General features: G+C 53.9%; 1 long non-coding RNA gene across 1 annotated transcript; it reads right to left on the bottom strand.

The window, feature by feature from the left end:
- Positions 1-7,935: 7,935 nt before the first annotated feature.
- Positions 7,936-13,757, bottom strand: LOC110743840. The gene is made up of 3 exons (XR_002523560.1): positions 13,501-13,757; positions 10,648-11,493; positions 7,936-10,420 (listed from the first exon to the last, which is right to left on the bottom strand). It is a non-coding gene; the product is annotated as an uncharacterized LOC110743840 (long non-coding RNA).
- Positions 13,758-14,589: the final 832 nt, after the last annotated feature.

Here is a 14,589-nt window from a genome sequence, read left to right as displayed (position 1 = left end):
AAAGGTAATGGAGAAGCCAGCTACTTCCCATGCAAACCACTTTCCCTTGGAAAGAGTTGCATCCTTTTCTCTCTTTCGAGGGGAAAGCCTACAGCTCTGACACCAACTGTGTGCCAGGAATGATTCCTGATACTTGTCGTGCATTTTCTCACTTATTTGTAACAACGTGACAGTGAAACCAACATTATTAGCTCCATTTCACAGAGAAGGCTGCAGAGACTCAAAGGGGTGTCTGGGCTCACCCAAGGTCGTACAGCTGGCCCATGGGATGTCATCAGGAAGAGCTGGGAGTGGGTGCCACAGAGTCCCCTAGAACCAAACCGGCTTGTCTTCCCTTCAGGACCTAAACCGTGGTTGGAGGAGGCGCTAAGGCTGGAGAGGCAGCACTTTGCACCGGAGACCACACAGCGATCAGGGGTCAGCTGGGAGGTGATGACTGGCCCCCAGGGAAAGAGGGGAAGCCACAGGTGGGCTCCATCGGGGGCTGTCTCCGGGGACACAGAGGCCAGACTCCCAGAAGGCTGCCAGGCCTGCTTTCAAATCCCTGCCCCTCAGAAAACCCAGTACATCAAGTGCACCAGCACTCCATCCTCTAGACCTGGGCCCCTAGATGCTTCCACCTGCCGAGGAAGGACCAAACGCCTCCATGCACTTGTCCTGACTTGAGACTCCAAGAACAAAGCCAACTTGGATTTGAGGTCTGTCAAAGGTGGCCTAAAGCTGTGACTTGGGGTGTCTCCTGAGCCAGGACACTGGGGCACAGATACGTGATGGCGTGATGGGGCCATGGCACTGCTGTCTGCAGAGAGAGGACTTCAGACACTCAGGTGTGGCTGTACAAGATCTGACTTGGCCTCTCTAAGTTGTGATCTTGAGGCAGGCGTTCAGAGGTCTGGGTCTCACTGTCCTCGCCTGTCTCATGAGGACGCTCGGCCCTGCCCCAGGGTGCTTGTAAATGTGAAGTACCATCATGTGCATCAGGGCAGCCAGCCCCGAGCGGGTCAGATTTGGGGGGATTTATTGAATGGCTCCTCTCTACCAGGCCTGGCACATACCCCTGGGAACAAGGAGCATCAAGACCACATAATCCCCGTCTTCCTGGAATTCAGCCCAACCAGGAGGACAAATGGAAATCACACACCTCCACAGGCCCCGCCCGCCCAGGTCTGGGGACAGAGTGAGGACATCATCAAGGGTCTTGTCACGCCTGTGCTGCAGCTTGACCCTTTCTTCTGTTCAAACTCGCTCCTTCCCCTTTCTTTTCACAGGGGTTGACCCTAATAAACATCTTTCACCCAAAATCCATCTCAGCATCCACTTCCAGACAAACCAACCTGAAACAGTTGGCACCAGGAATGGCCCAGGAAAATAGATGAAGAAGTGGCACCAAGGCTCTATCGCTGGTGGGAGACATGGAACCGGCGCAGCATGAGGGCTCCGTTCTCTGTGAAGAACTGGGAGTGGCTGCTGGCAGGAGGGACGCTCTGACAAGAGTCCTGGACGGGGAGTTGGAGATGCCTGGAGGCACAGGAGGTGCGTGGACGGCAGGGCTGAGGCTGCTGCCGGGCACCGCAATGCTCTCCAGACAGCAAGGAACTGCTGAGAGTGAGGAACAGGCAACTGGAAACCAGTACGAACCCAGAGGGCCTCTTTGAAGCCCTCACCTCTTGCCAGGGCAGGACAGAGGAAGCGAGGACCCAGGAGTCCGAATGACTGAAGTTTGAAGAAGGCTACAGGCCCTGCCCAGGTAGGTCTGTTTTGCCAGACCTGGGAACAGGGACCCTGACATGTGGGACAGAGGCAGATGCTCCCAAAGACTCTGGCTCCCCAGGACCCGGGACCTTCAGAGACCACAGAGGCACCTCCTCTCAGGTGCCAGCCAGCACTCCCCTGCGCCAGAAGACAGTGCAGAGGGCAGCCCACCCTCCCCCACCACTAAGCCGATGGGCATGTGCTGGGCCTGCTAATGCAGGAAGCAGACTATGCTCAAAGGAGCCACGGGACCTTCATAGCCAGCACGTTCTGACCAGGGCCAAGGGCGTACAGCTAGGACTGCAGTGTGATCAGAGACGTGGAAAGTAAAACTAGCCGAGAGGAGTCTGCTAACTCTCTCCCTCTCTTCCAAGACACACAACCCAGGGGATGGTCAGACTCAAGTGTGGGTGGCTGCTGGGAGCCTTGGACGCGATCAAAGCGGAAATGCCAGGATTGCCAGGCACACAGGAAGGAAACAACTCAAAGGCTCAGGGAAGTGGACACATTGGAATGGACACACCATGTCAGGCCAGAAGGACACCAGTGACCATTTTCCAGGGAAGGGCCCAGAAGACACATTATCTGCCGAGACCTGAGGAGCACCTGCATCGATCGCTACAACATCGATGGTGAATTGTCATGATGGAGACCAGGGCTGATGTCAGGCAAGGCTCTTACAAAACAAGGCTCACAGACAGCAATGGAACGGGGGGACCCATGTGCTAAAGGCCGGGAGCCCGATTCCCCAGGAGCTGGGACTTTGCCGGCATCACGATGACCAGCCAGAGTGTAGGGCAGCCACAGGAGCCCAACCTGCAGAGAGTGATGACCTCAGGGCCAGAGCAAACAGAGGGACAAGGACATTTCTTAGTTTGTGCCCACAAAGGAAATCAAGTATGGATGAACCAAAGGCTGGGGGAGGTCACAGCAAGAAAAAAGTCACAATCTATTGCCCAATCTCCATACCTCAGTCAAGTTTTAGATCCATAACTCATTGGCTGAAGAGGTAAGTGGATTGCAAGAAGGGAAGACCCTACCATATCATAGCAACTATATATGGTAACATTTTGCCCAATTTTTCCCCCAAAGGGGCCTATGGTCATTTAGTCAGCTAATAATGCAAAGGCTAATAGTGCCAATAATCAAACATTCTGAGGTCTGTTGGAGACCAAACCTGAAGTGACTTTGACACTAGAAACATGAGGCATCCATCCCCCTGGCCCTCATGGAGTGGGGACTGATAGGCATCAGGTCAATGGTGGAGCCCTTTCCAAGAGCCACCTTACTAGCAAGCCACTGAGTCACTGGGAATTGATTTATTTGACCCCCAAACAGATAGCTGGAACCGGCACACTTAACAATTGGTGCGATTCCCACCTTGTATCCTTGGTCTGTGGGGTGACAGCTATTGAAACAGGGAAGGCCAAGTGGAAGCCTTTGAAACTAACTCCTCCTTGACCAACATAATAAATCAGAAACAATAGCACATCCCAGGAAAGAGGGATAACAGAAATTAGCACCACCTTTAAGGAGATAAAGGGTGCAGGGGTGCTGGTTCCCATCATGTCTCTTTTTAACTCACCAAATCTAGCCTGTGCAAAACCTACAAGATCCTAGAGGGTGGTGTAAACTACCTCAGCTTCACTAAGTAGGAGCCTGGATCATATCACGGCACCAGAAGTGGTACCTTTGCTAGAGCAGATTATGGTGGTCTCAGTGGTGTGGTATGCAGCCACTGGTTTGACAAATGCATTCCTTTCTATCCCAATCAAAAAGGAGGATCAGAAATAATTCACATTCTCATGGAATGGAGAAAAGTATACATTTACAGTTAGCCCCAGGGCTGTGCTAGTTCTCCTACCTTCTGTGATCATAAAAGCAGGAGAGTCTGGATCATCTTGATGTCCCACAAAAAAGCATAGTGATCTGTTTCATTAATGGCATCATGTTGATTGCACCAGATAAGCAAGAAGGAGCCAGACCACCAAAGGCCTTGGTAAGATCCATATGCTCCAGAAGGTGGGAAGTGAATTCCCTGAAGTCTCAGGGGCCTGCCATGTCTTTATCCTTTTTAGGGGTGTCATGGTCAGGACATCCTTCCAAAGTGAAAGTCAGATTGTTGCAGCTTGCATCTCTTTACAAAGAGGAAGGACAGTGCTGAAGAGTTCAGATTCTAGGGGGAGCATACCTCACACACCTAGTAATATTGCACCAGCCCACATCCTGGGTTAAGCACAAGGCCACTAGCTTTGAGTGGGGCCCAGATTGGGAAAGGGCTCTGCAGCAAGTTTGGAGAAAGAGCTCTGCAGCAGGTTCAAGCTGCCGTGCAAGCAGTCCTGTGGCTCAGGCCATAGGATGTGGCAGACTCTACTGGGGTGGAGGAATCTGCAGCAGGAAAAGATGTCATCCGAGTTTATGGTGAACTGAAGTAGGAGAATCACTACATTGGCCCCTGGGCTTCTGGGGCAAGACCGTGCCATTTGCACTTTTTGAGAACAATTCCCAGAGTGTCACTGGAGTGCCATTCTGTCTCTGTCTAATAAAGACAGAATGCCTGAGCAGGTCATGCCAAGTGGCCATGCAGCTTCAACTGCCCACTCGTTGGGTCTTCTATAAGACCCAATGAGTCATAAGGTTGGGCAGGCCAGACAACAATCTATCATGTGGAAGTGCTACCTTCAGGATTTAGCAGAAGCAAGACCAGAGGGCACAAGCCTCACGGGCAGGTCACCTGTGTCCCAGGGCTTCCAGCCCCTTCTCTCTGCCCAGGCCAGTGACTGTGTGGAGCAGGAAATGCTTGAAGGTGGTTTACAAATGGGTCCATTCTGTTTGTGAACTCAAGCCAAAATGGATGACAGCTGCACTACACCCTCGCTTAAGATGGCCTCAAAAGACTGTGGTGAGGGAGAGTTCTCCCAGTGGGCAGAGTCTCGGGTGGCTATCCATTCTGTGTGGAAAAGGAAGCAGCCAGAAGTTACAGAATCTGTGGGCTTATGGGCAGCAACAAGTAGCCTGGCTGGTTGATTAGGATATTGGAAAGAAAAAAAAATTGAAGATTAAGGACAAGAAATTCTGAGGTAGAGATGGGATGTACCTATGGGAGCAGATCATGTAACACATGTTAATCCCATCAGAAAACACCACCCTGATAGAGGCCCTCAACATCCAAGTCCTCTTGACAAGATGACCAGCCATTTGACAGCAGCCAATCTCTGTCCCTCATCCCCGTGCTGGTATGATGGGCACGTGAATGAAATTATCATGGGGACCAAAATTGCAGGAGATGCATGGGCCCAACCGCATGGACTCTGACTTATCAAACCTGATCTAGCTACTGCCACCCCAAGAATATCCAGCTTGACTGCAGTAGAGACCATTGCCGACCTCCATGTGGCACCATTCTTGGAGGAAGCCAACGAGCCAAGTAGAGGCACCTTGACCACCTGGGCACTTCCACTTTAGAAGAGTACAGTGAACTGAATGCATGTCCCCCAACAATATTCGTATGTTGAAATTCCAACCTCAAAGGGGATGATATAAGGAGGCGGGGCCTTTGGGAGGTGATGAGGTCACAAGAGTAGAGCCTTCATGAATGGGATTAGTGCCCTTGTTAAAGAGGCCAGAGAGAGGTCCCTGACCCCTTCTTCCACATGAGGAGACAGTGAGAAGATGGCTATCAATGAGGAACTGGCCCTCATCAGACACCAAATCTGCCAGCACCTTGATCTTGGACTTCCCAGCCTCCAGAACTGTGAGAAATAAGTGTCTTTTGTCTATAAGCCACCCAATTTGTAGTAGTTTGTTGTAACAGCCCAAATGGACTAAGACAAAGGGGTCAATGGTTTGTTTTCACAGAAGAGACACCTACTCAGGTGTAAACTGACCTTTCCTACCCTCAGCACCACCAAGCAAAGCAAGAACTTTTGTAGTGTTTGAGCCACCAGCGCGGGACCCCACGTAACATCACTATAGACCAGGGGACCATTTTGCAGCTAAAGAATTGTAGGAGAGAACCCAGGACCATGGGGCCCACTGGCCCTATCACAGAACACTGCATTCAGAAGCTGCAGGCCTGACTGTGTTGACATTGCCAGTCAAAGGCTCCACTGAGCACCAGAGTTTGGCTGGCAATGCCAACATGGTCAGGTTGCAGCTTCTGAATGGGGTGTTCCAGGGCAGGACTCAGTCACATGGGGGTCATCCTCCAGGACGAGCAGATGCATTGTGTCTACCTCTGACAACGTGCACCTGACAGGTGGAACAAGCACGTGGGCCCAGGATACAAGGGACAGAAGCAGGAGGAATCCCCTCATCATCATTCATTGGCCACCGGGAACTTGGTGCTTCCATTTCCACACCTCTGTGTTCTGCAGAGTCAGGGATCCTCATTCCCCAAAATGACACATTTCCACCAGGGGACACAGAAAGCTTTCCATTGAATTACAAACTATGGCTGCAACCTGGGCAGCTGGACATCTCATGTCCATGGATCAGCAGGCAAGCAGCATGACCTGCCTTGGCAGGGGTTAGTGATGGATCAACAGAAAGAAGCAGGCTCCACGGTGGAGTCAGATAAAGCACGTGGGACTTGGCACTTCCTTGCCCAGTGGTGAGTAAGGGTGACAGCCCTTGGCCTGCCAAAGGCATGCTGGCCAGGACCTCAGGACCCTTGGGGAAGAGGGTCTGAGTCACGCCCCTGGCTAAGCCGTGAAAGCCAGTGGTGCTGACACACAGCAAGAGGAGAATCTAAATGGAGAACAGCAAGGGGAGATGGTGGCCTTCCTGAGGCCACCTGCAGTGCGGGGCTTTCCTGTGTCCAGGGAACTGCCCTCCAGGAAGAGAGGCCAACCCCAAGTGGACACAGGAAGTGGGTCTGAGCAGTGGAGGGGAGCAGACAGGAAGTGGGTCTGAGTGGCAGATGGAAGCAGACAGGAAGTGGATCTGAGCAGCAGACGGGAGCAGACATGAGATGCCACATGCCTCTTCCAGGAAGGCCTTGCTATCCAGCTGAGAGAGTGTGGTCATCAGAATGCCTGCAGCTGAAGCTCCTCCAGGCCCTGCCTCACTGCAGGGGGCTGCCTCTCCTGATGTCAGCTCTTCCTAGCAGTGAGTGAGCCAGTGCTCACTGTAAAGGCCTGGTCAGTCAGGCCCAACAAGGGATACTCGGATGGGCAATACTCATTTTAGAGCACCCCCCGTTCCACAGAGGGGACTGAGGGTTCCCTCAGGCCTGTGCTGCAGCTCAGCTTCTCCCCATGCCCCATCCTGCTTCTTCCTCTTCCTTTCGCAGCTGCTGAGCCCTAGTCAACATCTCACGATGCAGGCTCTCACCTACTCATTGCCAGCTTTGGACAACCCAAGACACCTGCACTCTATCTAGTGATTTTAGGCAGGGGGAGGTGACACGATCAGGTCTGCAGTTTAGAAAACCCAGTCTGGCCCCCTGAGGAGGGTGCATGGGGAGGCAGCAAGAAGGCTTGCAGGAAGCCCAGGGAGTCACAGGAAGACACGGCGGCTGACCAGGCCGGAGGCAGGAGGGCAGAGAGGGAACACACTTGAGAGAGATGAGGGCTTTTTTTTAACCTATTTCCATAGGTTTGGGGGTGTTTGGCTACATGAGTAAGTTCTTTAGTGGTGATTTGTAAGATTTGGTGCACCCATCACCAAGCAGTACACACTGAACCCAATTTGTACTCTTCTATCCCTGACTCCCTTCCTACCCTTTCTCCCTGAGTCCCCAAAGTTCATTGCATCATTTTTTTTTTTTTTTCTTGAGATGGAGCCTCGCTCTGTTGCCAGGCTGGAGTGCAATGGTACGAGCTTGACTCACTGCAACCTCCGCCTCCTGGGTTCCCGTGATTCTCGTGCCTGAGCCTCCCAAGGAGCTGGGATTACAGGCATGCACCACCATGCCTAGCTAATCTTTGTATTTTTAGTAGAGATGGGGTTTCACCACGTTGACCAGGATGGTCTCAATCTCCTGACCTTGTGATCCACCTCCCAAAGTGCTGGGATTACAGGTGTGAGCCACCTTGCCCGGCCCATTGTATCGTTCTTATGCCTTTGCATCCTCATAGCTTAGCTCCCACATATGAGTGAGAATACAAGATGTTTTGTTTTCCATTCCTGAGTTATTGCACTTAGAATAATGGCTCCAATCTCATCCAGGTTGCTGAGACTGCCATTAATTCATTCCTTTTTATGGCTGACTGGTATTCCATCGTGTATATATACCACAGTTTCTTTATTCACTCATTGATGGGCATTTGAATTGGTTTCATATCTTTGCATTTGTGAATTGTGCAGCTATAAACATGCATGTGCAAGTTCTTTTTCGTACAATGAGTTCTTTTCCTCTGGGTAGATACCCTGTGGTGAGATTGTTGGATGAAATGGAAGATCTACTTTTAGTTCTCTAAGGAATCTCCACACTGTTTTCCATAGTGGTTGTACTAGTTTACATTCCCACCAGCCGTGCAGAAGTGTTCCCTGTAAGATAGATGAGGGTTTGAGTCAGGGGTCCAAGGGGCTAGATTGGATGTGGAAGGAGAAGGAGAAGGAGAAGGTGAGTTCAGGTTTCTAACCTGGCTGGTGGGGTTCCATTGACAGAAGAGAGGGAACAGAGGGCGAGGCAGGCCAGGGCAGGTGATGAGGTCAGCCTGGACAGACAACCTTGGAGGTTTTCAGGGGTCACCCAGGCAGAGACCGTCCATGGGTCACTGGACCTGCAAGGCCAGAGCTCCTGTGCTTTGGCCGGGGAGGGGGCTTAGAGAGAAGGGAGACGGGTGTGAGAGCCATGCTGTGGCCAGGCTCTCCCAGGCTTGCGTGTCAGAGGAGAAAGGAAGTGGGCGCAGGGCCAGGCCCCGAAGGACTCAGTGTTTGATGTCCAAGTCTGGGAAGAATCCCCTTCCTGCCAGGTCCTGACTGGTGGACGTAAGACACAGGGCACTCAGGTGCCCTTCACACCGCATGGGCTACTCAGTGGACAATTGTGGAACTCCCGCCATGCTTCAGACTCCCTCAACCTGAGGTTTTCATAGAGAAGCTCCTCGAAGAGTCAGACTGCCCTTGTCGTGGCGCACATCCCTGCATCGTGGTCCTCAGTGTGTTCTTGGAGGGCTCTGCTAGTATATTATTTCTGAGGGTGTGTTCAACATTCTGTATTGTTTGGATCCAGGAAGGACAAGACACCAGGGTTGTCAGTGAGGAAGAAACTGGAGAGAGGTGTTCAGAGGCGGGTCTGGCTCTCCATCCAGTGCTCTCCCACCCAACACCCTCTCAACCTGCAGGTGTCCTTGATTTACCTCCGGCCCCAGGCCCCTGCCCAGCCTTCCTCTGGGGGCCTGGCTTTTCAGCAGAAGAACTGAAGGCCATTCATGGTGGCCTATTCAGTGAATTGAAAGTCAGAGGCAAGAGTTCAGACATGCGGAGTCACAGATGCCCACGTCCCCCACCCTTAAGGACAGGAAGCCAGAACACAGCCCTCTTTGCTCCTCCAGGAAACCACAGGTTTGAGGTTTTCCGTGTTTGTGGATACCTCGAGATCTTTCAGAAACAGGGGAGAGGAAACAGGGCAGATGCCCCCTCTCCAGCGCCGTCAAACAAGGCACAAATGACAGGGAGAATTCACAAACACCCGGACATCCTGAGCCTTTCCAGAAAGCTGGGTTGCCCCCATTTCTGGGGTCCCCCCAACCAAGAAAGAGCAAGTCTGCGGACATCCTAGGGGAGGCTGAAAGCATCTGCTGAGAGGCTGGGGAAGAAGGTCATTTGGAGGCCTGGATGGGGGTGCTCCATTCATCAGCACACCCGGTGAGGGAGGGGTCTGGGTGGGAGGAGGGAAGCAGCGGAGGAAATGTCTCTTCATCCCCACGCTGTGTGTGGGGCCAGGCAGGCCCTCGCAGAGCTCACTCTCCAGAGCGTAGAGGAAGTCAAGACTTACTCAGCTACCGAGAGCAGGAGGATTTCTGGGCCGAATCCCTGGTCCCGTTCCGAAGCACCGCGCAGATGCCCGCAGTGGGGATGGCTCCAGCTGGGAATGCACACCCTGGGTGCAGCTTTGCCAAATCCAGACTCGCTTCTGCCAACATCGGTGCAGCACCCACCCACCAGCCTCTTCTGCACAGGGCCCTCCCTTCCTTCAATCCTCAGAAGAACCTGAGATGAGGACGAAATTTTTCCCATCTTGTCAATAAGCAGATGAGGCTCTCCTACTGTGTTCCCAAGCACTGAAGGCAGAAATAGAGTAAGAAGAATAAAGATGTAGATAAAGGAACAAGGGTGGAAAAGTGATGAGAATACAATTCCTGCAGCGGCTCCCATTTTGGCACTGAGCTCCCTAGCGGCCAAAGCAAAAATACATACATGGTCTGTTATGAGATTTGCAATGTCCATGGGATACAGTCATGCTTAGGGGAAGCAAGTGGCTATCACTTGGTTGTAACCCCCCAGCCAGAGAGTGCAGAGAGTAGAGAGGAGCTCCGGGTCCTTGGGGCCCCAGACACTTGTCTGCTGCTTTGTTACGCCCCTACACAGTGTCAGGCTCTTAGCCAGCACGAGCAAGTCAAGTAAAACCCTCCTTCCCCTGAATGTCCCCCGGCTACCTTCCTGGCACCTGGAGAACGGTATCCCAGCTGTTGGCTGCAGACCAGGTGTGTGAACATTTCTAGGTTGGGACAGAGAAAGAGAAAAGCTGTGCATGACATTCCAAGCTGGGAAATGAAGATAGCCCTGTCAGCTCCTTGGCAGTCACCTGACTGTGGGGCAGGCAGGGCGTCCAGGAGGCTTAGCCCAAACCTCTGTTTGCCCTGCTTTGGGGACTCTGCCCCAGGAAACCGCCCACTAAGAGGAGAAAGATTATTAGCCCCAGATGGGGACAGCAGCATCACTCACCACAGCATAGTTGGGAAATTATCACAGCCCAGACAAACTGGAGGGGGCGTCCAAGTAAGCCCTGGCTTCCCACCTGGAGACCTGTGGCTCTCTGATGTGACTCACATGTGACCTGTGTGATGCAAGAAGATGTGTGTGCAGAGAGGTCCCCACTGCCGCCGAGCAAAGGCAGCCACCTCCCCATCATGGTGAAGGCCCTGCCCACCCCCGTGGTGGCATCTGTGTGCACTCCCCAACTCTTCACTTCAAGGAAGCAGTGCAGCTTTGGGGGGGCTTTCCAGGACCCCTGTGATGCCCCCTTTCCTACACAGCTGGCTGCCTCTGCCACCTTCCTCTATCCAAGCAGGGTTGGCATGGGCCTGGCTCCCTGAGGCTTGCAGCCCAAGCCCTCCCGTCTCCAGGCCTCTGTGCCATGTCCCTCCACCCCTGGCTCCCAGGGCTCTCACATGTGAACAGAAGTGCCAGAGCAGAGCATCTGGCCGGGAGGACTCGGGGGGTCTGCAGGCCCATTACTGGAGTGGGACACCATGGGGCAGCTGCAAGTTTGAGCAAAGCCTGAAGCACAGCAAGTGGGGTCCTCTGGGGTTAGAGGCTCCCAGGAGAGCTTGGAGCTGAGCAGGAAAGCTGCCGGGCCCTCTGTCCTGGTGCACTGTCCTGCCAGGCTGCCCCTGTAAGTCCCAGCATGCATGGTGCCCTGCCTGGAGCGCGTCTTCCTTCAAGAGGCTGGGGATGCTCAGAGCTGCCAGGTGAGGCAGAGGAGATGGGATGGGACCTCTGCAGGTACTTTCCTGGGCTCCCTCCCGAGCTTTCGATCTGCACCGTGATGCTGTGTAGGGGATCCCAGCCCTGTGACAGGCAGAGAAACAGAGGCTCAGAGAGCTGAAGGAAGGTGTCCGGGGCTGTGTAGGAGCAAGGGCAGAGGCGCCTAAGCCTAGCGGCAGCCTGGGACTTCCACACGGCTGGTCCTGGGGTCAGACCACTGCTGAGTGAACAAAGGAGAGCAAGTACAGAAGCTCCCCTCGCCAGGCTGCCCAGGCTCCTGGTTCAGCCCTGCTGGGCGCTCCCTGGCTGTGCACTCCTGACCAGTCCCCTCAGCTCTCTGAGCCTTCTGGCCCATGTAATGAGGCCCAGGGCCCCTCCCCCGCTGCTGGAAAGCGAGTCATCCCTCAGGGCAGGGGCTTCACTCCTGAATTAGGTGGCATATAGTGAATGGACTCAGGAAGCAGGTGGTCTGGGTTCGAGTCCCAGCTCCGGCCCCTGGCAGCCCAGCAGTCTGGTGATGGGGATGCAGTCTGCGAGACCTCAGCAGGGCTGGCACAGGAGCCTGTCCCACGTGCCCGTCCCATGCTTGGTGCTGGATCCGGGACTCGCCTGGCACAGGACTGGCACTTGCCAGCCCCTCATGTGGGTATGCCTGCATCTGCGCCCCCAGGTCGCACAGGACAGGGTTTGTGTGCGGCCTAGCCTGTTGTGTGAGGTTGACCAGCATGTCACAGGCACTATCACAGATTCTCAGAGCCCAGGAGCACATGCCCTGCAGGACTCCTCAGCCTGGGCTGGGCTGGCAGCAGGGCCCGGAGAAGGTCAGGGAGGCCCTGCCCTCCTGGCACTCCCAGTGCAGGGGATGCAGCACGGAGCGGGTGCCAGTCAGCCAGGGAGGCCGGGATACAGTACGAGGAGAACACTGAGCAAGGCCGGCCCGCAGTCCTGTGCCAGGCCCTGGCAGTGCCCCTAACTTCTCCTTTGGCCCTCAGCTCAAGTCACAGTCTTGAGGAGAGGACACTGTAGGAGGCCCCTGGGGAGGGGCCACATGGAGGGCCTCAGGCTCCGAGCTGGGGCCACCAGAAGGCCTGACCCTTCCTCCGAGGCCCACGTCTGCCGAGAAGCCCTCACTGCTGACCCGAGGCCTGGCATCCCTGCCCACACTGCTCCCTCCCCTCCCTCACAGAGCCAGGTACAGCTGCTGTCCAGGCTCCTGCCTCTAGTCTCCTTAGAAGAGGCAGAAGATCAACCCAAGAGTGAGGGAGGGAGGTAGAGAAGGAGATGGAGGGGCTCTTGTCCGCATTTTATAGATGAGGATGCCGGGGATCTGAGAGGCACTGAGTCTGCAGGGATGTCCTAGACCCAAGGTGACTCGAGTACAGCCGTGATCTTCACTGTAAATGACTTTAAACATGACCTCAGAGGCCATGCTGCTGGGAGAGTTTCCAGTAGAAGCCAGTAAGGGAGGCAGAAGGAGCTGGAGGTGTTTCACCTGCAAGGCTAAGCAGATCCGACTCATTCTCTGTGGCCCCTGTGGACAACACCAGGGCCAGGGTGAAGGTAGGGGAGTCACAGAGCAGATCTCAACGTAGCCAAGGAAGAACTATCTACTGGTGAAGAAGGAGCCAAAAGGCCACGCATGGCCCCTGGAGGTATTGACACCTTTGCCCCGGAGGAGGAAGAGATGAAGAGGCGTCTGGAGAAGAAGAGTCCAGGCAGTGGGAAGGTCTTAGTTACACTCTTAGGTCGGGTAGAATGACCAGCTGGGTCTCACACCGGGGGACCTTGAGATTTTTAGCTTCCTTAGGCCAGCCCCAGGGACTTGGATCTCAGAGCTAGAGGGCAGGGATGACTGTGCCTGGTTCCCTTGCCGGCGGCCCAAATGGGACACCTGGCCAAGGGGCAACGTGCAACCTGGACAGAGAGGTGAGGGACAGGGGCGAGGACCCAGTGTCCACTCCGCCTTCCTGCAGCTCCAGCCCAGATCCAGAAACACTCCCCTAACAGGGTCCCAGCCCTGGCCCTGATCTGCCAGCACCGCCCACTCCCTGACCAAGAATCCTAAACTTCCCTCTCAACTGCTTTCCTCACCCCTTTCTTTCCCAGATGAGGCTGTAACTGGAAGCCCACAGTTCAAGGCAGTTGTGGGGCACTCCAGGGCCTGGGAGGGGAAGTGGGCCTTCCTCTGCCCTTTCCACAGGCAGTCATTTTCCAGTAGGCAGAATGGAACTGGACGTCTGAAATGGAAGAGAAAGTATGAGGGCTCTTAATCAGAAAACATTAAACTGGCCCGGTGTGGTGGCTCATACCTGTAGTCCCAGCACTTTGGGAGGCTGAGGAGGAAGGGTCGCTTGAGGCCAGGAGTTTGAGCCCAGCCTGACAAAATTGGCAGACCTCATCTCTACAAAAAAAAAAAAAAGGAAAACTTTCCTGGGCACAGTGGCTACGCCTATAGTCCCAGCTACCCAGGAGGCTGAGGTAGGAACCCAGGAGTTCAAGACTGCAGTGAGCTATGATTGTGCCACCACACCACAGCCTGGATGACAGAGAGAGACCTTGCTTCTTTAAGAAAAATAACAGTAATAATAATTTTTAAAGAAAACATAAAACCATTTCCTCAATCAGAAAATCTATTCGGTGGAGAAGGTATGAGGCCAATATAACCTTACGGTTTTACTCCTGGAATCCACTGCAGGATACATGTCCCAAAATTCAAGAGTCCCTCCCACCAGAATCAAAATTTTAATTTGATTTATTCAACAAGCTGAATGACCGCAGGGTCTGAAGCTTCAAGCATACACCAGCAATGCCCATCCCACAGGCTAACAGGCAAACATGCCAGTAAGAATAAAGCTGGAAGGAAGACCACAGCAGGATGGGTGACAATGGTGTAGCCTCTAACCCAAGTGAGTCCCCACAAACTATTCGAGAGTGGGAAGGGGTGCTCCTGGCAAGGGGCACAGCAGGAACAAAGGCCCAGAGTCAGGAACAAGCTCACTGTGCCCCGGGAGGACAGGACGTGGTCGGAGCAGGAGAGGCAGGAAGGCAGGTAGAAGAGGCAGAGAAAGTGGCTTCACATCGGAAGGCAACATACAATCATGAGGGTGGGCCTTTCTCCTCCTTGGAGCAAAGGAAATGCATGGAGGGAGGCACTGGCTGGGGGATGGGGTGCTGAGGTTT

This window comes from Papio anubis, chromosome 7, assembly GCF_008728515.1.
Source record: "Papio anubis isolate 15944 chromosome 7, Panubis1.0, whole genome shotgun sequence".
Taxonomy (NCBI): Eukaryota; Metazoa; Chordata; class Mammalia; order Primates; family Cercopithecidae; genus Papio; species Papio anubis.
This window is presented reverse-complemented; position numbering and strand designations above follow the sequence as displayed.